This window comes from Papio anubis, unplaced genomic scaffold, assembly GCF_008728515.1.
Source record: "Papio anubis isolate 15944 unplaced genomic scaffold, Panubis1.0 scaffold915, whole genome shotgun sequence".
In the NCBI taxonomy this organism is placed as follows: Eukaryota; Metazoa; Chordata; class Mammalia; order Primates; family Cercopithecidae; genus Papio; species Papio anubis.
In genome coordinates, this window is record NW_022169399.1 from 8,190 (window position 1) to 29,927 (window position 21,738).

Sequence of the window (21,738 nt, forward strand, 5' to 3'; positions counted from 1 at the left end):
TTGAAGAATCCTGAAGTGTCTGTTCTGGGAGGGCCAGTAGAGAAAGTAATTGTGCAGATGGGAAAACTGAGGGGGCTTAGGAGGAGAAAGGAGTTGAGGAGTACAGAGAGGCAGTCAGTCAGGGGCTTCCTGGCTTCCCACCTCGGGCTGCCTATGCATAGTTCCCCTGAAAATCACTCATGCTCTTCATCATCTCATTGGAAATATCCAAAGAAAGTGGCTTCTTCTTGAGTTACTGTTGATTTCTAGGGAATAGTAGACATCAGGGTCTACTTGAGAGTGCAGGGTCAGAGGAAGATGAGGATGGAAAAGCTACCTAATCGGGTGCCATGATAAATACCTGGTGATAAAATAATCTATACAGCAAACTCTATAGACCCAAATTACCCATGATCAAACCTGCACAGGCACCCCCAAACCTCAAATAAAAGATGGAAACAAATAAATGGAAAAAGTGATTGACTTCTAAAAGTAAAGAAGGGTTCTCCTTCCAGTTGAAGATAAACAAAGCTGACCCTGGTTAAAGTTGTAGGACGGGTTTATTCAGTAACATGATTGCAATAGGGAAAACAGTCCAGCATGGACTGAACTCACATCCCCGAAACAGAAGCCTGGCAATGTTTCATAGGCCAGGTGTGCCAAGGGAAACACACTGTGGTCTGTGGGAGGGGCTTGGTCCGTGTGGCTAGGCCACCTGGATGTCTTCATCCTGGCTCACCTGGGACAGAAACAAACTTCTCTTATCTTCAGGACAGGAAGCCATGTATTAGACTGCAGGATGAAACCACTGAAGTCAGCCTCTACTCCTTCCACAGGGACTGGGAGGTCAGGTGACTTCCTGAATGACATTTTGGGAGGGCTCTCGGGTCCTCCAGAAACAGGGTTTAGGTGAACTGCACCCCTAAGGAGGCAGAAAGGTTTGTCATTGCAGGTTTTCTAAAGTAACTGCTCTAGTTGGGCTCAGCGGCCTTTCTGCTTCTGTCCAGTTTTTGGCTGGAGCAGAGTAAATTCTAGCAGGTTAGGCCTTTAGGCAGGTATGTGGGATACTGGGGTCATTCTAGGGACACAGCCTTGGCTGCCTATAAAAGTGATGCTAGAAGTTTGTCCAGGTCTCTAGAAGTGCAGAGGTTTGGGAAGAAGTATTATGTGCATAGGATGTGCAGTTCCTTCCCTCAGGAAGGTTTTAGGGGGTTCACCAAAGAGACCAAAGGCATGAGAGGCAGGATCTACAAGGCTTTCAGTGTCCTTATGTGACCGCGTGGCAGTGCTGGGAGGTTCCATCCTCTTCTCCCAGGTCCTCCGTTCCACACCTGGCCTAGCAAGAAACCTTGGCTCCTCCATGCTCCACAGACCTATAGGATCCCAGTCTCTCTCTCTCTCCTCACACACACACACACACACACACACACACACACACACAGCAAAATGCTTTAGCTTCTCAGAAATTTTTTTTAAGCCAATCACCTGATAGCGAATTTCTGGATACAAGCCCATTTAGTTAATTAGTTTTGCCCATTTCAGAAAAGACCATGTCGCCAAAGCCCCCAAATTAGAGGACTTTCAGTCTGCATTGGTTTGGTTGGTTGGTCAATTTGTTTCTTCTCATTAATTCCCAATGATTCATAAATGCTTAACTTTTTTTTTAGCAGTCGATGGGCTATCCTCTCCGAGAGAACTGGACCAGAAGACAGCCATGTCACTCTTGTGGAAGTCCTATCCCCTTGTTGTAAGAGTCTAAGAATCGTGGGAATTGGCTGAGACGCAGAGAGGGACAATGAGTTGCCACAAATCGTAGAGCAATTAAATGGCAAAATGAAGACTGGGGCCTCAGGGTTTGCCCCATCTTTCCACCTTTCCCACTTTGCTTTCCATCCTATCAGGGAGTTGCACAGGGCTGGTAAGGTTCACCATTGAGACAGGCCTTTCCAGTGGGCTGGAGAAGCAGCATCACTCACCAGGAGATTGTGGCCACTTTATTGATCTATTTCAGTACATTGCTAAGGAACTGATTCCAGAAGCCACTGAGAAATACTTAGGAGGAACAGATGACCCTGTCAAAAAGAAAGACCTGTTCCTGGACTTGATAGCAGATGTGATGTTTTGTGTCCCGTCTGTGATTGTGGCCCGGCACCACAGAGGTGAGTCCCAGAGGTCGAACAGGGGAGGGACATGGACCCTACCAGCTTCTGTATGTGACCCGCCTACCTCCCAGCATAGACAGACCTGGAAACAGCCAAGGGTCAGGCTTCAAAAGCTGATTCCATATGGCATGGCGTGAGGTTCTGTCTTATTTTGGTTTATGCCAGCCTCAGACTGAGAAAAAAAATCCAGAGGCAAGTGGTTTTTTAAGTTGGTGATCCCAGATAACTGCAATAGGGATGTGGGGAAGTGAGAGAGGAAAGAGATGGAATCCAATCCATGATGCATTGCCAAGGGAGTATCCACTGTGGACAATTGGAGCTGGGAAACTCAAGGAAACACGGAGAATACAGTGCTCAGGGGCGTCCCATCTGAGTGGCAAGGGAGACAGGGTATTTGTCTCCCAGATTCTGCTTGTGATTGGTTGAAGGCTCTTGCAAGGAGTTGTTTATTCCCTGTGACTTTGACCTGCTGCACACAAGGGCAGAGTAGTCTCTTGTGACCATACAAAGGCCTCAGGCCGGGCCCTACAGATGCTGGAGGTGGAACTCAGGCTGGCATGACCAGGAGGAAGGGATATGGGTGAGACACTGACAGCATCTGCTGCAAGGGCTTCATGCCTGGAGTTATCGTGGGACACAGGGCTGCTGTGGGACAAATATTGAAAGATGAGTCGTGCGAGGTATTTAAGGTCCAAGCCGGCTGCAAACAAGTTTGTTAAGTATTGGAGCTGGATAAAAAGTGGGAGCCCTGCATGGGATCCGGAGGATTGTCCAGGACCAAGAAGGCCAAAGGGAGGAGCCAGGGCGGGTGTGGGGGAGGTGGTCTGAAGAATGGCAATGTCTGAGACTGGCTTTTGTCTATCTCGGTGTGTGCAGTAATGGGCAAGCACAGGTCCAGGGCAGGGTCTATGCAGGACCTTCTACCACTGACCCAAGGCTGTGTGGGTGGGGCGTGAAGTTAGGGATACGTGGGCTCATCTAGAGGGAATAAACAACTCATGCAAGAGCCTTCAACCAGTGTCCTTTCCTGGGTGCCAACTAGAGGGGGCTCACAGGACTCTTTCTTCCAGCTCTCATTAAGCCCCTGGCCTGCAAGCCAGGAGATGTCCTTTCTCTAACCATGCTGGAAGGGTTTTAAATTTGGAACTTCATAAGCACTTATTAAAACTAGCTAAAGCTGATCAGCAGGTGCCCCAGACACTCCGTTTACTGGGAGGGGCCGAGAGCTCATAGCTCTTCCCTTCTTCCCAGAGTCCCTGAATTAAACCCTATAGGACCACAGCAGTTGAATCTATTTCTTTCTGGCTTGACCTTACCCCATACTGGCCATCAGTCTATATATAATGTGGCATCTCCATCTTCCCATGGTTTAGGCAATACTGAACTTCTGTTTTCATCTGATTTCCCGCGGCTTTGGAGTTCCAGCGTGTTTTTTTATCTTTTTTTCCACCCAGAACCTTACAGATTTTATCAACTTTTCCCTATTGTCACGTATCTCACACTTTTTGATAAAAATAATAACATTTCTGAATATAAAATTAATATATGTAAAATTATAGAAAGTTTCAAAAATCTTCCAGAGCTTTTTGAAGAAAGAAGAAACTAGGTATCACTCGTAATTCCACTATCTGGAGGCAAGTGGGTATCAATTTTGTGTTTCATCTAGAAGATTTTCCATATCCCATATATACTTTAAGAATCAATTTTATATTTTTCGTTTGTTCATACACAGCATACTATATTGTAGGGATTTTTCTGAATGTTGATACAAATTCATCAAAGCATTGCCTTATTCCATGGAAGTAGGCTGTATTAGAGTGGATTTATGTTCTTATCCTATTATGCATTTTAGCCTGATTGCTCCACACTCTGATGCTACAATAACGGTATGCTCAGCCCTAAATGTTCATAAGTCTCTATACATATCTAAAATTTTTTTTCTTTGGATTATTTTTAGAGTGAACAAATATGCTGGACAATAGAAGTGTTTTAAATTCTGAGCCAAATGCTGCAAGTGCATTCCATTGCATAGAATGTAAGTTTCTTAATTTTCCCTCATTTAGGATGGGTTAAAATTATGCCTGCCAGTTTCCCATAAGCCCTTCCACCAACAGAAGCACATCAGCCTGTTTAATCTGCATATCTTTCGCAGCTAACCCTCCTCCTTATCTCTTCTCTTGTGCGGTTGTATTTACCCATATCTGTGCCCTACTTTCTTCTGAGAGACTTGTGTGTTGTGATTGTAAGAATTGTATAAATATCAATGGCTTTAACCAAAGAGAGTTTACAAAATTGCGTTTTTGGGCAGCATGCTGCCCTGTAATAAGTTCTCTCTCTCATTTCTGAAATGCTTTTTCAGCTATATATGGTTGCTCTGGGTTTCTTTGGAAGAAGATATTTCAGGAATGAGGTGATCAGAGCCTCCTTTAGTAAGTTTTGGCCAGTGCTTGGAAGCAGACATTTTAACAGGTAGATTCTGGAGGCCACAGAGGATGGCATCAAGCACATTTCCTGCTGAGCCCGGGGTGCAGTGAGAGGAGACCCAATAAAAGATGAGTGAATAGATTCTTCTTCATTTCTGAAATTTAGAGCTGGCATATGTCACGGGTGGGGCCTGCCGAGAGTTAGAATTAGAGGCTCCATTTATTAAATCCTTTTGTGGATGATGAATATTTAGGATGTTAAGAGCAGGTGGTAGGCAATACTCAACACTTTAGAGAGGCTGAAGTGATGGGAGGCCTGAAATTTCAGATTTCCAAGACCACAGGGCATGATACAGAGATCCTGTTTATACAAACACATTTAAAAGGGAAATAATTATACTACAAAATACTAGATATAATATATGGCTATATATACACTACAAAATCATATATCCCAGAGTTTATATACGTAGAAAGAAGTATATAAAATCAAAGAAATATTCTCACAGGTGGTTGGGTTACAAGTGATATTCCCTAAATTTGGTTATTAAAATGGATTTTCATTAATTATGATATGGAAAATTTTAGAAGGAAATGCACAAAATGCACATGGCCCTTGCATCAGGTAGCAGGTGGAATTATAGGTAGGTATCTAGTTTTAGCTATATGTTTCCATATTTTTATCTCTTCTAATTATTCCTAGTTGTTTTAATTTTATTTTTCCAAATTTCTTGCATGCCCAAAGGGGCAGCTATAAATTTTCTCCACCAGCCTGGCACCCTAGCTCTTTCCCATGCCGTGTCCTTCTGCAGTGCATTATCATGACCAAAATACAAAAGATGCTAGAGGCACAGGAATGTGGCCCATGTAATTCCCTATGAGGGAACTGGCCAGTGTAATGAAACCAGTAAGCTACGTAATCATTGGGAGGCCTTGGCATCTTCTTAGGAGGCTGGGACAGGAGGGGCTTTGTGTTGCTGGGATAGGAGGAGGAGGCAGAGCAGAAGGAGAGAGAGGACAGGGGGAGGGAGGCAAGACCATTACCCTTCCAGTCAGCCTCTTCTTTCTCTGCCAGGACTTTAATGCCTTAACACCCCTAACCTCCCAGACCAGGAGCAGGCAGCAGAACCACATACAGGGACAGTGAGATATATAAAGCAGTGGCCACAGATTCTCCTGGAGACACAAAGAGCCAGTTATTTCCCTCTCTGCATTATATTTGTATTTTAAATGGCCTCATTCAGACGCAGCTTGGTTTGTAGTCTTCTCAGGATGGAGTTAGAAAAACACTGGAAATGCTCAAAATGAGGCCCAAGAAGAGCGAGAGGGCATGGGGTGGAGATAGGCGTCCCAAGTGAATGAATAAGGGCTGTTATCCCAGTGGAGTACATCAGATGCTTAACCAATGCAGAAGACACTGCTTCTGTGAAATTTAACAGGCAAAGGGTTTATGAGGCTGAGGGTCCTCTTTGGCGGTTATTTTTGATGAATTGGTAGGATTTTGCCGCATTCGTTCATTAAACATTTGTTCATTGAGCAAATATCTAGCTCAAATTCCAGTTCCCGTAACCCAACTATGCAGCCAGGGCTGCGTCACTGAGCATATGGCTCTGTTTCTGCGTGGAAGCAGCACGAGGTCTCTGCAGAGCTGGAACCTTGAAGTGTAATGAGCAACATGAACTGAAACATGAATCCTTTATGGCTACTCCAGATGCTGGAGGCCCACCTACATGTATGAGTTTCAAGCTTCTCATCGAACGCGAACCCAAGGCGGTATTAGGAGACCGCGGGGCGGCTCTTCTGAGGCCCCATTTTAAAAATGTGGCTCACTTGCTGTCAGTGAGAGCTTGGAGTTAGAGACCTGGGTTCAGTGTTGGTAGCGGTGGGGCTTCAGCAAGTTTCTCTCATCACAGTCTTAGTTTCCTGATTCTCTGCTGGGAGTTGAACATCAATTTGGGTGATCCTGGGCTTCCTCCCCACTCTGCTTTACATGGGGAGCAGGAAATTGTCTTCATAACCACTCTGCTTTTGAACACTCAGAATCCTGGGTGTGTCATCAGCAAGAGAAAGATGGCAAGTGAGATGCTCACTGATTCACTATGTGAGTTTAATGTCATTGGGTTTGGCCCAGGAACCTCCTGCTCGCCACCTGAGGAAATCTGTAATTCAGGTGGCCTCTGCACAGGCACTCAGAATCCTGGGCTGTGTCATCAAGATAAGTAGTGGGACACATGCACAGGGCCTGCTCTGGGATTGAAAGCCACCGATCAATTTCCCACTCTCCCAGGAGTGCTGGTGTAGGCTGAGGGGTGAGGTTGGGGTGGTCAACCCTGGAATTAGAGTCCTGGCCATTGTGTCTGTTTGTCTTTCTGCTGCAATGTCTGACAAAATCATCAGCCTTTAAATTTAATACATTTAATTGTTAATTTATAATAAATCGCAGGATGCGTAGTTTGAATAGGAGAGACATTTTTGATATGCTTTGCAGCCGTGGTGAAACATCCACAGGCTGGGAGGGTATACTCTAGCCAAGCCAGACAGAGCAAGTGATCGAGGAGGGTTGGATGCTTGGCATGTGAATGGATTACTAAACACACATGTTCAACAGGTTACGGGGAGCAATGGATATTCATGAAGACGATTTGTTGTGTGTGTCATATTGCAAACATGGCCCATGTTCACCTAGTAGTGGGGGCCTAATATTTAAATATATTATAATTGGGGCTATAGAGTCCAAGATGGCTACTGGGACCTGGCCAACCAAGTGAGCAACCTCTATTACGACCAGGTCCAGTCGTGGTTGAGGTGACCATCATGAAATCAGAAGTCTCTTGTACAATCAAAGCCGTAGTTGAGACCGGAGGTCAGGAGTTCTGTGTTTATCATATGTGTCAGCTGCAGCTGTGTATTCTTTCATTTTGCTGAAGTCCAAACCGGTGCTTGTTGCTTCCTGAAAACAGCACCTCCTGGCAGTGAACAGAGTTTGTTTAAGGAGAGATATAAGAGCCAGAACCTGCCCGATGTGGCTGGTCTCGTGCCCAATTTGGTGATGTGTGCCACAAAAGAGTGTTCTGTCCAGATAGCGACCTTTATTTTGTGCTGATGTGGTCAGTGGTGTCTAAACCACCAAGGGCAGACTCCTTATAGCAGTGTCTGACCTCCTGTCGTTTCGGCGGAACACCCAGTTGAAGAGATTTTCTGGACTCTCCTTGGCCAGAGGCGTCAGGCTGGAGTCCGGCTGGGGGTGTGGGAGTTTTATTTTCGTTTTGCATTATGCAATATTTTTAAGGTCTCTCACAGTGTTTAAAACAACTCTCGCTGATTACAGAATGCATGGGACTCACCCTTGTCAACTCTGCAGGAGTGCAGTTGTTGTTTTCTGTGTGGTGTGTGCCAGTGAAAGACCCAGAGAGAGGGCAGCCTGGAGGTGGGAACATGGAGGGAAGCCTGGTGTGGCATTTGCCTGTGACCTGAGGGGAGGGAGGCGAGGCAGGGATCACAGGAAAGGCGGTAGCACATGGAAATGATGACGCCCATTGCTGAGCCCTAGAGTCGGATGCCTCAAAAGGTAAGTACACACGGATCCACCAGGATCTTTAAAATTACAGACCTCAGCTCAGTGGAGTGTGGGCATTGCGCCAAGAGACTGTTTCTAGCAGGCTCCGTGATGTTGATGCTGCAAGGTCTGCAATTACACTTTGAGTCACAAAGGCGCTGCTTCCCACAGAGGGGTGCACTCAGAAGAGGAGGTCAGACTCAACAAGATGGTGATGAAATTCAGGCCAAACTTTGTGGGTGAGGAGCTCTTGGCAAGGCAAGGCAGGACTTTGGTGGCTGAGAGGCCAGGCTGGGCAATAAGTGGGGAAGGGCAGCTTCTAAGGTTCTGATCAGACTCCACAACCTGTGACCATAGCACTCTGACAATGAGGGAGCTATCCTGGGAATGGAGAGGCTACTCCCGGATAGTCCCAGCTCCCATCTCGGGAAGTATACAACTCCTTGACAAGAGATAACGAACCACATCCTCAGAAGATTGGTGGAACACAGCGGCTGTGGGAGCAATTCTATTTCATTCCTTTGAAACCCGTGGGAAGAGCTGCCCCCTAAGCCAGAGTACAGTAATCAGGAGGAAAGGAGTGCACCTGCGTTAGTGCCAACACCAAATTTGGCGAGCTGAAGTTGGGAAGTGGCACCTGGACCAAGCTCTTTGCTTAGAGGTGGTGGGAGACCCCTCCCAGACAGAGACACATTGAGCTATGAATAGAAGATCCAGCCAGCCTCGGGGGACCTGGGAGAGGCAAACTGGGGTCTTTTTTGTGAAAGGGATTGCAGGTTCAAGAAGGCATCACCCTGCGTGGCTGAAATTGTCTGGGCAGGGGCAGAGAACAGAAGGCAAGAAGAGGAAGTTTTATTTGTGACCTCAGCACAGAATAAAGAGTATCACTGAAGGCCAGGTAGGTGGCATGTCTTGTACTGGAGATTAATCCAAATTGTCCTCAGAGACAGAATGATGCTGAAATGACAGCAGGAAGGAAGGTGAAAGCTCTTCTGGGATGACCAGGCCTGGGGCAGAGCAGGAGGCAGGGGCTCAGCCATGGATGGTGCTCAGAGGCTCTGGGCCTGTTGCATGTTCCTGGAGTCCCAGCAATTTAACAATAGGAGTTAAGGACCAGCCAGAGTGGCATCCAGACCCTCTGTTGGGGCTGTCTGTGGAAATGGACATGGCGGGCTGAGAATGTGCACAAGTCTGGGAGAGGGCAGCGCTGAGTCTGTGGTACTGTTGGCGTGCTGACAGCAACTTGCAGAGAGCCTACAAACCCTTTCTAGTATGTGCACTAGCCTCTCAAAGCCCCATGAGGCTGTGCTTCAACAGCTGGTTTAATGCTAGCCTTGGACCACTTCTAGTGTGGGCGGTGACACTGAGATAGGTCTCAGAGGAGTCATCCTGTGTCTTTCAAGAATCCCACGGAGTGATTTCTGGATTCTGTTAGTAAACTCTAAAGCAGTAATCCAAAACAGCCTTATCGGCAGAAGGAAACGGATTGTCCTCAAAATCATAACTTTTCACCATGAAAGACTGAAGTTGCAAGGCCTGTAGTTCCCATGAAATGGAAGAGAGGGCAAGCACCCACCAAGGAGTGGTGGGATGTAGAACACTGTACTTCTCACCTGCAGGCAGGAGAGTGGGGTGACCATGTGGGTAATCTCTGAATTTAATCAGTGCTGAAGGCCAGTGTCCAGTTTTCATGAGAGGCCCTCTCTGGGAACCATGGACCCATGAGGAGGTTGACTCCCATCACATACTCTACTCCATTTGTGTCTCAGAGCCCATGAGAAAGATTAGGGTAGATAGTAAGACTGGAGAAAATCTGCCTTCAGGAATGCAGGCATGAACCCCGCTCACACCCTTCACCCCTAAAGAACAAAAGCCTTCAACTATTGCGGAATGGCCAGCAAATCTTGTCCTCCTCAAGGTACTGGTAGAGACATATTGAGGTTGAAGATAAGAAATCTTTTAAAACTCTGTAGCCCTGGGAGATGAATAGGGAGACATCTTGGGCCCAGATTAGTGGTGTTTTACCCCTGGGGATGGTCAATATCTCAGACAAAGCTCCATCTCCAACAGCAAGAAACGAAGGTCCTACATAAGGTGGAGTCTGGAGCATGACAAGTGAAGGCATTTCTGGCTGTTACCATGGAGTTAGCATTTCCCAGGTAAAAGAAATGTACTGCAGGGGGAGATATCAAAGCATGCAGTGCAACCATCTAGTAAAAGCAGGTGCACAGGAAAGAACTAAAGCTGAGAGTGGAACAAGGTATTAGGAAAATCCTTCAGAAAGCCAGCCCTTACACAAGCACACTAGAACAAGCACAAGGAAGCACTGGAAGCATTTGAAACAGATGGTGCATTCAGGATAGCCATAGCAACAACGAAGCTCTTCCCTGATCACCACACTCGAAATACACACACACACACACACACCGTACACATAAAATCGGTCGCGTAGCAGCAGAAGAAAAGATATGTGTCCATTTCCACCATCCACGGATACTACTTACTTCAGTTTCAACTCGCTTACCCATGATGTCAAGTATTGAATTCAAAATCATAAACCTTGTAAAGGAAGCAAAACCTATTAACAAGAGACAAAACAGTTGGGCACAGTGGTGCATGCCTGTAGTCCCAGCTACTTAGGAGGCTGATGCAGGAGGATTGCTTGAACCTGTGAGTTCAAGGCTGTAGTGCACTGTGGTACTATGAACAACCATCTGCACTCTAACTATGGTATTATGGTGAAATAGCATCTCTTAGAGTGAGAGAGAGAGAGAGACAGACAAACAAAACAATCAACAGAACCAGATTCAGAGATAACATAGGTGTTAGACTAACAGACTGGGATTTTAAAATAACTATGTGAAATACTTCCATGAACATATGGGTAGTTTCAGCAGAGAGGTGGAAACTATGAGAAAGAAGCAAATAGAAATGTTAGAAATGAAAAAAATATAGTGACAGAAATTAGAAATGCCTCTAATGGATTCATCAGTAGATCTGACACAGCTAAGGAATGAATGAGTGCAGCTGAAGACAGGTCAATAAATATTACCCAACTTAAAACGAGGAAAATCAGTGAAAAATAAAAACCAGAGAATCAAAGAACTGAGAGATAATATCTAATGGTCCAACATATGCATAACTGGAATCCCAGAAAGAGAAGACAGATCAAGCAGAAGAAAATATTTGAAGAGATAATGGCTGAGAATTTTCCAAAACTAATGAAAAACATCAACGCACAGGTCCAAGAGCTTGGAAATCCCCAAGCAGGATTCAACAACACCACCACCAACAACAACGACAGCAACAACAACATACACATTTAGACACACACTGAGAAAATATTGAAGGCAGCCAGAGGAAAAAGATATTGCATACAAAGAAAGGGATTAGAGCAGACTTCTCTTTGGAAACTATGTAAGCCAAAAAATAATGGAGTGACATCTTTAAACTATTCAAAGGAAAAAAATCTTTCAGAATTCTACATCCAGCAAAAACACTGCTCAAAAAATACAGGGAAAAATGTTTTCAGATGAACAACAGAGAGAATTTATAATTACATACTTGTGCTACCAAAAATATAAAAGGAAATTTTTCATGCAGAAGTTATATGATACAGACAAAAACTTAGGGCAGTGATCATGGGAACCCTCAGCTAGTAGCCAGTTCCTCAGAAGCACAGGTTAGTGCAGGACAGGCCTCCCTCTTTTCTCACTTGCAGTTCTCAAGAATAAATGTAGAATGTGCTAGGATGCAACATCCTGACATGTGGGGACATGGAGGGACTGGCCATCACAGCCCCGGCTCTGTCCAGTCCCTCCCCGGGAACAAGATGTTCTTCAACACTCTAGCCCAGCATGTTATGGTTCCCCCAAAGTATGAAACCCTGGGTGGGCTGTCTTCACAGCCCCGCAGCTGCAGTACAAGCAGGGCATGCGCAGCTAAGATTCCATCTGCCCCAGGAAGCCTTTTGTTGTCCATTGCTGCCTATGGTGGGAGTTTCCGAACTCTTATTCCTCCCTCAAACTGAGATTGAATGCCTTCCTGCTCCAAGTAAAAATGCAGCTTCATAGATTTGTTGGGTGTTGGGCTGTTGTGTCACACCAGATCCAGAGAGGCTTATAACAGGCCTGTGGTGAACCTGCTTCACAGTTACAACCCGGGACTTGCGACTGGTCTCTGACATGGGGGCGTTCTTGTGGGACTGAGCCCTTAAGTTGTGGGATCTGGCGCTGCCTCCAGGCAGATGGTGTCAGATGGGACTGCATTAGGGGATGCTCAGGGGGCGTGCACTGGAGAATTGGTGTGTGGGAAAAGCCCACATCTGGTGTCAGAGGTGAAGTACTGAGGTTGGCGGAGCGTGGAGAGGAAAAACAGTTGGGTTTTTAAGTTCATGAGTTTTAGACTGGTCCAGGGAAGAGGAAAGAGATGGACCCTTTGCAGAAAAACGCTAGGTAGATGGAGCTTGCCAACACTTCTGTCAGGTATGGATCGGATTTGTGTTAGAGGCTGGGGAGGACCCTGAGCCAGAAGGCATTTAATCCTGCCTGAAAGAAGAATAAGATTTGGAAACCCCACCGAACAGCCCACGCGATGACGACTGTAGAGACTGAAAGACAAGAGACGAGGCTTGATGTTGTCCTCAGGATGTGTCAGCCAAGGCGTCCACACCACCATGGGGGGACATTGCTGAGCCTGGGCCTGAGGTTGTGGTTCTGACTCTGCCCTGGAAGCAGGGGTGGCTATCTGGACACTGCCTGGCTGGGCACCCAGAGACTCGCCAAATGGGCACCCCTGGCCAGAATGAGGACCCTGCAATTAGAAACCAGACAGGCCCAGACAGGGATTTCAAACACTGCTGTGGGTGAGAAGGCAGTACCGTTTGGCACCCAAAGACTCAGACCTCTAGATCCAGGCCGGGCAGCAGCTTCATATTCCAGCATTGACCAGGGTCATTATTTCCTTGCCCGTTCGTAGTCATTAGGGTCTGCTGTCGTATTGTCTGGTTTAATTCGTCCCGAAATTTTGAACTGTTGAATGAGCATCCATTTGTTTGTTTGTTCAGCAATTCCATTTGTCCTGTCTGTCACTTTTCCAGTCTTAAGCCCGAGATGTCGACGAGTTGATACCTGGCGGATCCGTTCGAGCCTTTGTGAAGATCCTGAGTTAATGAGATTTGACATCAAACACATTAACTATGGAAGCCGGATTTCGATTGATCTCTCGATGATTTATTAATTATGATTTCTTTCTTTTTTCTTTTCTTTTCTTTCTTTCTTTCTTTCTTTCTTTCTCTCCTTCCTCTTTCTTTTCTTTTCTTTCTTTTTAGTGATGGAGTTTTGCTCTTGGTGCCGTCTGAGGGCTGGAGTGCAGTGGTGCAATCTTGGCTCATCACACCTCTCACCTCCTCCGTTCAAGTGATTCTCCTGCCTCAGCCCTCCTGACTAGCTGGGATTACAGGCACCCATCACCACACCTGGCTAACTTTTGTATTTTTTAGTAGACATGGGGTTTCAGCATATTGGCCAGGTTGGTCTCGAACTCCTGACCTCAAGTGATCCGGCCCACCCTCAGCCTCCCAAAGTGTGGGATCTTTTATTACAGAGTCTAAGGGGTACCATGGACTGTTCAACAAGCCAATGTGCACTTCCTGGGTGGCTGCATCCATCTGCTGGGCAGCTCTGTGTCCATCCACCAGGTCTGCATTGCCCAGCACTTCTTGGGAGCTCCCAGAATGAGTTTGACCTTGGTCCTGACCCAAGGATCCTACAGTCTGGGATGGTGGTGAGGCCTCTGGGCTGCAGCTACAACTGACCCTGCTCTGTAGTGTGTCTCCCCTCTGGACCAGAAGGAAAAATATGCTGCTTTCTTCCTGCTGAGGCTCAAGGATCTCTGGGACTGGGGCTCCTCGGACAGGACCACCAGGTGTGGTATGAGGATTCTGCACTGGGTCTGTGGTCAGCTTTCTCATGGTAAGCTTCTGGCTTCTCCAGCGACCATGAGGAAGCACTCCAGGCTTTCTTTATCAGCTTTCCAAGTGTCAGCAGGAAGGGACAAGGGAAGGCTGAGACTTTAAAAACCACCAGGAATCGAACACTGAAAGTGAGTTTGGACCCACTATGACACAGCATTAGGTTGGGTTTTGTGTTTTCTTTAATCGAATCTGAAAATCATTTTTTAATTGTGTGTTTACATCATTTTTGTTTTCTAATATAATTATTGATATGATTGACGTGGCAATCTGTCATTTCAGGGTACTTTTCATTTGTTCCTGTGTCTTTGTTCTTCTCCCTCTCTAAGGCTTCTGCTTGTAAGCAGTATTTATGATTTCATGTTATCTCCACTATTGTGTTATTATTATTCCTATCTCTCTTTTAAAATTATTGATTGGTTTTCCTGGGTATACAATATACATATTTGGTTAATCACCCTTTATACCTTCTCAGATAAGACCAATACACAAAGCAAGAATCTATGAAAGTGTACTCAAATACCTGTTCTTTGTCTTTTCCTATTATTTTTATCGATATTTTATTCTTACATATGATCAAAATCCACAGCTCATTGGTGCTATTTTGCTTTAAAACAGTAATTAAATAAGAGGAAAGAAGCTTACATTGTTTGTCTTAAAAGTTCTATATATAGAGTTTCTCACTTTTGATGAATAGCTAAGTTTTCTTCCCTGTATCATATACCTCCATAAAAGAATTTCCTTTATATTTTTGGTATCACAAGCATGTAATCACAAATTTTCTCCACTGTTCATCTGAAAACATTTTCCTTTATATTTTGAGCAGTGTTTTTGCTGGAGCTGGAGTCTGCATCAAGGTAAGAAGCACATAGATGCACCAGGTACAGGCAGTCTTCTGACGCTACCATATTGGGGTAATGCACCTTGAGCATGTGTTGATCTAAGAGCAGCCACTGTGAGTTCTGAGGCACCTTGGAGAAGGAGAGGAGAGAACCGTCAGAAAAAGACAGCAACTTGCCCGGAAGGGCCAAGTTCCTCTGAGAGCAGTGGGAGGCCTGGCTGCCCCTCTGCCTGAGCAGAAGAGGCAGCTACTGGTACAAAGTCCAATCATACCTAAACCCCTATGGTTTCCAAAATAAAACAAGCAAATTATAACTCTCTCTGATCTGGTTCCTCGGCTAGGAAAGCACATAGTGTAGAATAATTGCAATTCATTACCCCCACCACCTCCCATGCTTACACCAATCTCTCCCTATGCCACCACCATAATATAGACACACACATAACAAAACCAAGCTGGCCCAACAATTCCCAAACTGTAGAGGGTGCAGGACACAGTCGAGTAACAGGGCCTTTGCCCTTGCGGCTCCCTCTTCTTCTGTCCCTAGAAGAGCAAAGGAACATTTCCCAGTCCTCTGTAACGAACCAAACGGGATAGACTCTCAGACCTGTGCCTTGCCTGCCGGGCCTCTGCTTCACTGCTCTCTCCCCATATCTGGCGCAGCTCATCTTTTCCCCTTTGTTCTTGTGATTCACTCCAACTTGCCACCTTCTCCCAGAAGCCTTCTGAGATTTCCAGTTCCCACCATATCTCTATCACTTTTAAACACCTACCTACTTTGTGTCTCTTTCCCAGAACTTGTCCTAAGCTTGTAGCGTGTGCATTAATCGCCATCCCAGCTCAGCTAGAGCACCTGAAAGCCTACGACTCTGTTTTAGTCACCCCTGTACCCTAAGCACCAGTAGTAGAGCATGATACATCGTAAGATTGCTGAGGCCGTACTGTGAATGTTTCTACCCATACTGTGCACAATCAATGCTAGTTGTTTTCGTAATAGAATAGTGTGCAATATCACTGCTGGTCTTCCTGATAGGTGTTCATGCCTCCTTTGCCCCTTTTGTATGTTGTTGATCAGGCCCTGCAAGCCGCAGAAAAGCCATATCTCTGACCTCCTCCCATCCAAGCTAAAGCCACGGTGGGTCTTTGTTTCCTCCAGCCTTCCCTGACACCCTAATGGTTGCTCTTCCCATCTTATATTTTAACTGTCAATTACTGTTTACATTCCTGCCACCATCACCCCCTCTGCATGTTCTCGAGGACAACTTCGTGACTCATCCCTGTCAAACTCCCAGGCCTAATGGAGAGCCAGTTATCATGTTGGTTCCTTTAATGAATATTAGCTAGTGAATGAATGAATGTACACAACAAATGTAGTTTCAGCTTGATGTCCTCAACCTTGGACCACATGGGGTCATCTCTATGGCTTAGGGAATATCCTGGGCACCCAAATTCTGCCAGGAACCCATGTGGCCCAACCTGAGAGCTTACAGGACCTACTGGAAGATTCTAGGGATTTTCAGTCTCACTGCCCACCCAGTAAGACCTCACCCCACCCTCCACAACACCTAGGTCTCAAGCCACCTACCCGAGCTTTTAGTAATCTGCAGTGACCAGAGGTCTTATTCTCCTGGTAGAGTCCTCAAAAGCCTTCATGAGACACACATCCATGCCATTCCACGGGTATTTGGTGGAGTTCACCAGGGCCAGTGTGTATTGGCATCAGTAGCAGCTTTTGATAGCTGAGCTTTGACACACCTTAGGTGTGGAGTTCCTTCTCAATAGGAGTTCATAGAGGCCATGCTTTGGGTGAGGTAGTTACAGGAAGGATATCTAGGACAGTCCCTTTCTGACCAAAGGACTTCTCTATAGTGTAAGCTCCATCCACTCTGCAGAACACTCTACAGATCAGAGTCTCTAGAGACCAGATATTTGCTCTGCCTCCAGCCCGGAGCCACCTGATTCAGGAAAAAGTCTAGGCAGGGAGTTTGAGCTGGCATGCTTAGTGATGCCTCCCCATGCCTCCTGGGCTTACATTTGGGGCTGTTTTAGAGTCAGGATTATTGAACCACTGGCCTGTTTCAAGCCTTTTTCCTTCCCGTCCCTCCTTCCTTCCTTCCTTCCCTCCTTCCTTCCTCCTCTCCTCCTTCTCTCTACCCATTTCACTTGGCACCCTTTCATTTATTCACCGGTTAAATGATCTGCATTCCCTGCTACCAGAGCTGCCACACCAGGGCCCAACTTGTTCCATGCAAATCAGGGGTAGGGAGGCTTCACAAAAAGTCATTCCGTAGGTGACAGGCGGGCTGAGGTTCCCAAATCTAGGGGTCCCAGCGGGGAGCAAAAAGCAAAAGGACTCCCTCGAGAACACGCTTTACAGGCACAGCTTCAAAGCATTGTGACTTGCTTTTTGCCCCTGAATCCATTCCCAGCCCAGGCCTGTGCTCAGAAGGCCCGGGGAATACATGGGATAACAGGAGCAGGTTGGGACGGCAGAATGTCCACCCAGCCTGTGTTTCCCAGTGGGGACATGCTTCCCTCACCCAGAGAGGGCTGCTGCTGAATTGCACCCAGCTTCCCCTCTCCATGACCCCAAGTCCAAGCCTGGATATTACTGTAGAAGTCACCCCACAGGACCACTGGGATTAGGCTTTCCCAGAGCTTCCAGAACACCTAAATAACAAAATCTCCCCCATCTTACCAGGAACCCATTCCTCTGCTGAGAGCTTCTTCTTTCAAGCAGGATTTGGACATAATACTAAACTCTGCAGAGATCCCGATGCCACAAACTCTCATTTTCCAGTTCTTTTTACACACTCCTTCCGGTTTCACTCCACACTCCTCCCACCACCGTCGGCATCTAAAATGTACCCTGCATGATCATCGGTTTTTAATTTTTCTTTAAAATTTTAATTTCAATAAACCTCTTTTTAAAATTTTAATTTTAAAGAATTCCAAGTAATGGACATTATGGAATTGTGGTTGGTGAGTTAGGGGCATATCTTCCTTTTGGAATACACATCGAATATTCAAGTGGATGAAAACAAAATTCCTAAGAAGTTGCGTTTCCTTCTTTTGAAATCTAACCATCTTTATTTCCCTAGCAGCATGGTACTTTTGGGGTAGAGGATGGGGCAAGGAAATAGATCATGAAATAGAATACAGGGAGGCCTGGGGGAAGGAAAACTGCCCTCTGGGTTACTTACTAGCAAGCAAGACCAGGTAAGTCTGAAGCACTGTTTTTAACAATGTCATTTCATTACTTGAAAGTCCTGGAGTCGCTGTGCAGCCAGAGCAGTGCAGTGAAGCACACAGCACTCTGGCACTCCCTCACACTCCACAGTGTGCTCACCATGCAGGTCCTAACCCCCTTGCAAGTGCTGCAGAGCGAACTGGGCAAGCCGTGGAACCAGGCTCCTCAGGCTCCCACCACCCCAAGAAGGCCTGGTCCCAGGGTTCCCTGGGTACCACCCAGAACATTGATATTGATGCCATTTCAAGCATTACATAGCTCCTCCAGACCCTCAGACACTTTAAAAGGATAACTTCATTTTTGGCTTGGAAGTGGAAAAATCCTCGCCCCACCCCATTCTTCTTGAGGTTTTCCTCCCATTTGATATAAATGTCTGGTTGGGCCTCAAGGCACCCAGGAGAAATGCAAAATAGATCTGGGCCTTGGGTGCACCCAATTCCCATCATTGGCTTATGCCTGCCTGAACTTAGTAACATCGGCGAAATGGCCGCTGGCCTCCCCAGAGCTTCTGCCTTCGGGAGCCAGGAAAGAGCCTTCTCGTTAACTGCGGGTGCTAATAGGTAAAAAGGGTGAGTGCAGCTGGAGTTACTTGGGAATGAACAGCATCAGAACAATGATTTCTCGCATGGAACTGGATCATGCACTTCTTCCTGTTCTGGATTTTCATACATAAGTTAAAGCTACAGCTTTCTAACCAACCCCCAGCTAAAGATACTCGATCAGTTTTGACCGGATGGAAAATAGGAAAGACATTCTGCACCAGGTAACACATTTTAGATTTCACACGAAGTCTCCAGAGCTCCCATGACACTGAGGTTTCAGACCTGTTCTAGGGACACAGTGCAGGCTAGGAGAAGGAGAGGTTTCTGTAGAAGAGGAAGGAAGGTTGCTTGCTGGGACAAGCGAGCACTTGAAGTACGTAAAACACTGCCAGGGTCAGACTGGGTGGCGCCTGCCTGGCCCCGCTAACAAGAGTCTCACATGCAGTCGCTGGTCTACAGCCTTGGCAACCCTGGAGGCCCTTAGGATTGGTATTATTTCTCTGGCCTTTCTTCTTAGTAGCTGCCAATCAAAAGACTCCTCGGCCTTCGCACCCTGTCCCCATCTGACCTGTTGTAGCTGCTTATCAAATTTCATATACCACTGTCACTAACTGTTTTAAAAACATCACACAAACGGCAAGCTTTTGTTGCCAACATCACCACTCACAGTGTGTGGGATGTTTCTTTCCAGCTTCTTCTTCTTCTTTTAAAAATCCAGTTTGAACTGCCACTGCACCCAAGAACCTTCCTTGATCCTCCTGTGGAGTCCCCTCAGCTGCTTTTCCAACCTCTCTTTGGCTCCCAATAACCCAGAGCTCACACTCTTCCTCCTGAGTATTAAATTCTGGGACTTCTTCCAGGCACATTCACCAGTTTCTCACATCGCGTCCTGCGTGGCCCCAAAAGCCTGTCTCAGACTGGTCTCTCACTGAAAATACCAATAATACCAAATTCACTATCAATTTACTTGGATTTTTCAATGGACATTTTAAAATCTGTTAAACAAAATGAATTACCAATTTAGTGCAATAATAATAAGGATGAAGGGACAGAAGAGTAAGCCTATATAGGTCTTGGTAGGACATGGTGTCTACAAAAACCATTCTACTCCTTGTAGCAAATCATTACAAATGGGAAGGGACATATGGTGGCGTAAGATCCTCAAAAATAGGACAAACGAGGTAACCGCCCCTTCTGGTACAGGCTGGGAGCGAGGCGGGAAGAGGAGAGGTAGGGTGCCATATGTTAGCGCAAGCACCCCTGACCTTCTGGGGAGATATATATGGTCCCAAAGGCAGCAATGGGAAAAGCGGATGTGAGTGATGGGGTTGAACGTGCCATGGATGAAATGTGGGAAGTAAGGCTCTGGCGGAGGATACGATGACTGGTTCCAGAATATCTCAACCAACCTGGGGCAGCCACAGCAGAGCAGAAGTGGTTGGGCCAAGAGAGATCTCAGAGAGTGCTCCCACTTCCCTTGGAACCCCAATTCCTTGAAATGGATCCAGACATCACTGTGTCGCTTTGAAGAAAACTCAGAGGAGACTACCAACCTGGCTGGGAGCTAGAGGAGGAGGAGGAGGGCAGGGGGCTACAGATGTGCTTCATGGACTCGAGAACAGAGTGAAACCACAGCCTGGACTGTGCTGGAGCACAGTGTTGAGCGCTGGGCACGGTGAGGTGGGGCACTGAGCCAGCCAGGGAGGGTCCGTGGGCTTTGATCAAGACGAGAGGACAGACCATGAGCTCACCACATGAGAATTCATCCTCCTCCCAGAAGCCCGGCAGCAGGACATTGCTGTGGAGACCACAACAATGCAAGGACTTCTGCAAGTGGGTCCAAGCTCCCTCTGCCCTCTCAGAGGTGATCCTATTAGCATCCCTTGACTTACACAGCCAGACACCATCTTGGCAAAGAGTGAGGGTGGGGTGGGGAGCAAATCTGAGAGGCTATGGATTTATTTGAAGTGATTATGCTATCTAAAGAGACTGTTTAAATTACTGAATAGGACTTTACCAGATTGAGTTAGAGGTACAACAAAGCAATCAACATAATCAGATTCACAGATAACCTAGGTGTCAGACTAACAGACTGGGATTTCTTCAAGCCTCGCACACACATTATGAGTTAGGGGCTCAGTCTCATTTCACAGACAAGACAGCCATTGTTGGGAAAGTTTAAATAAATCACCTAAGGTCACAGAGTGAGCAATAATTTGAGGGAAAATCCCTTGTATTTGCAGAGGAGAAATCCTAATGTTCAATTACCAGAGTGGTAATTATTTGTTTAATAGGAAACTCAGCTAAGGCATTAAATGCCAAAAGATGCATATAAATATTTTATTTTAATTGAAACCATAAAATGTATATTCCCTCACCAACAGTTTGATACAGGGCCTTATGTTTGCAGAGTTGGTCTGCTGACTCGAGTTCCAATGTGGATTATCTTGCATAAACCACCCACAAAATTCAGTGTCCTCAAATTGCAGTTTCGGTTTCTTTACAGTGGGTGCAAACTTAAGGATGCCTGCAAAACCACCTGAGTTTAGTACATTTGGGATTTTTATACTTTTCCTGCAAATATTTTACTTCTTTCTTGTCCACACAAAATTTGACAACAATATATATATCTCTGTCTCTCTCTCTCTCTCTGTCTATATATATATGTATATCTGTATAGTATATATATACATACACACACACATATGGATTTTTGTTTTGTTTTGTTTTGAGATGGAGTTTCACTCTTGTTGCCCAGGCTGGAGTACAACGGCGAAATCTAGGCTCACAACAACCTCCGCCTCCCAGGTTCAAGCAATTCTCCTGCCTCAGCCCCCTGAGTAGCTGGGATTACAGGCATGTTCCACCATGCCTGGCTAAATTTGTATTTTTAGTAGAGACAGGGTTTCTCCCTGTTGGTCAGGCTGGTCTCAACCTCCCGACCTCAGGTAATCCACCTGCCTTGTCTTCCCAAAGTACTGGGATTACAGGCATGAGCCACTGTGCCCGGTGAC

General features: G+C 46.1%; 1 long non-coding RNA gene across 1 annotated transcript; it reads left to right on the plus strand.

The window, feature by feature from the left end:
* Positions 1 to 1,662: 1,662 nt before the first annotated feature.
* On the plus strand, positions 1,663 to 2,054 carry LOC116273585. Its single transcript, XR_004181900.1, has 2 exons — positions 1,663 to 1,726; positions 1,991 to 2,054. It is a non-coding gene; the product is annotated as an uncharacterized LOC116273585 (long non-coding RNA).
* The last annotated feature ends 19,684 nt before the right edge of the window (positions 2,055 to 21,738 follow it).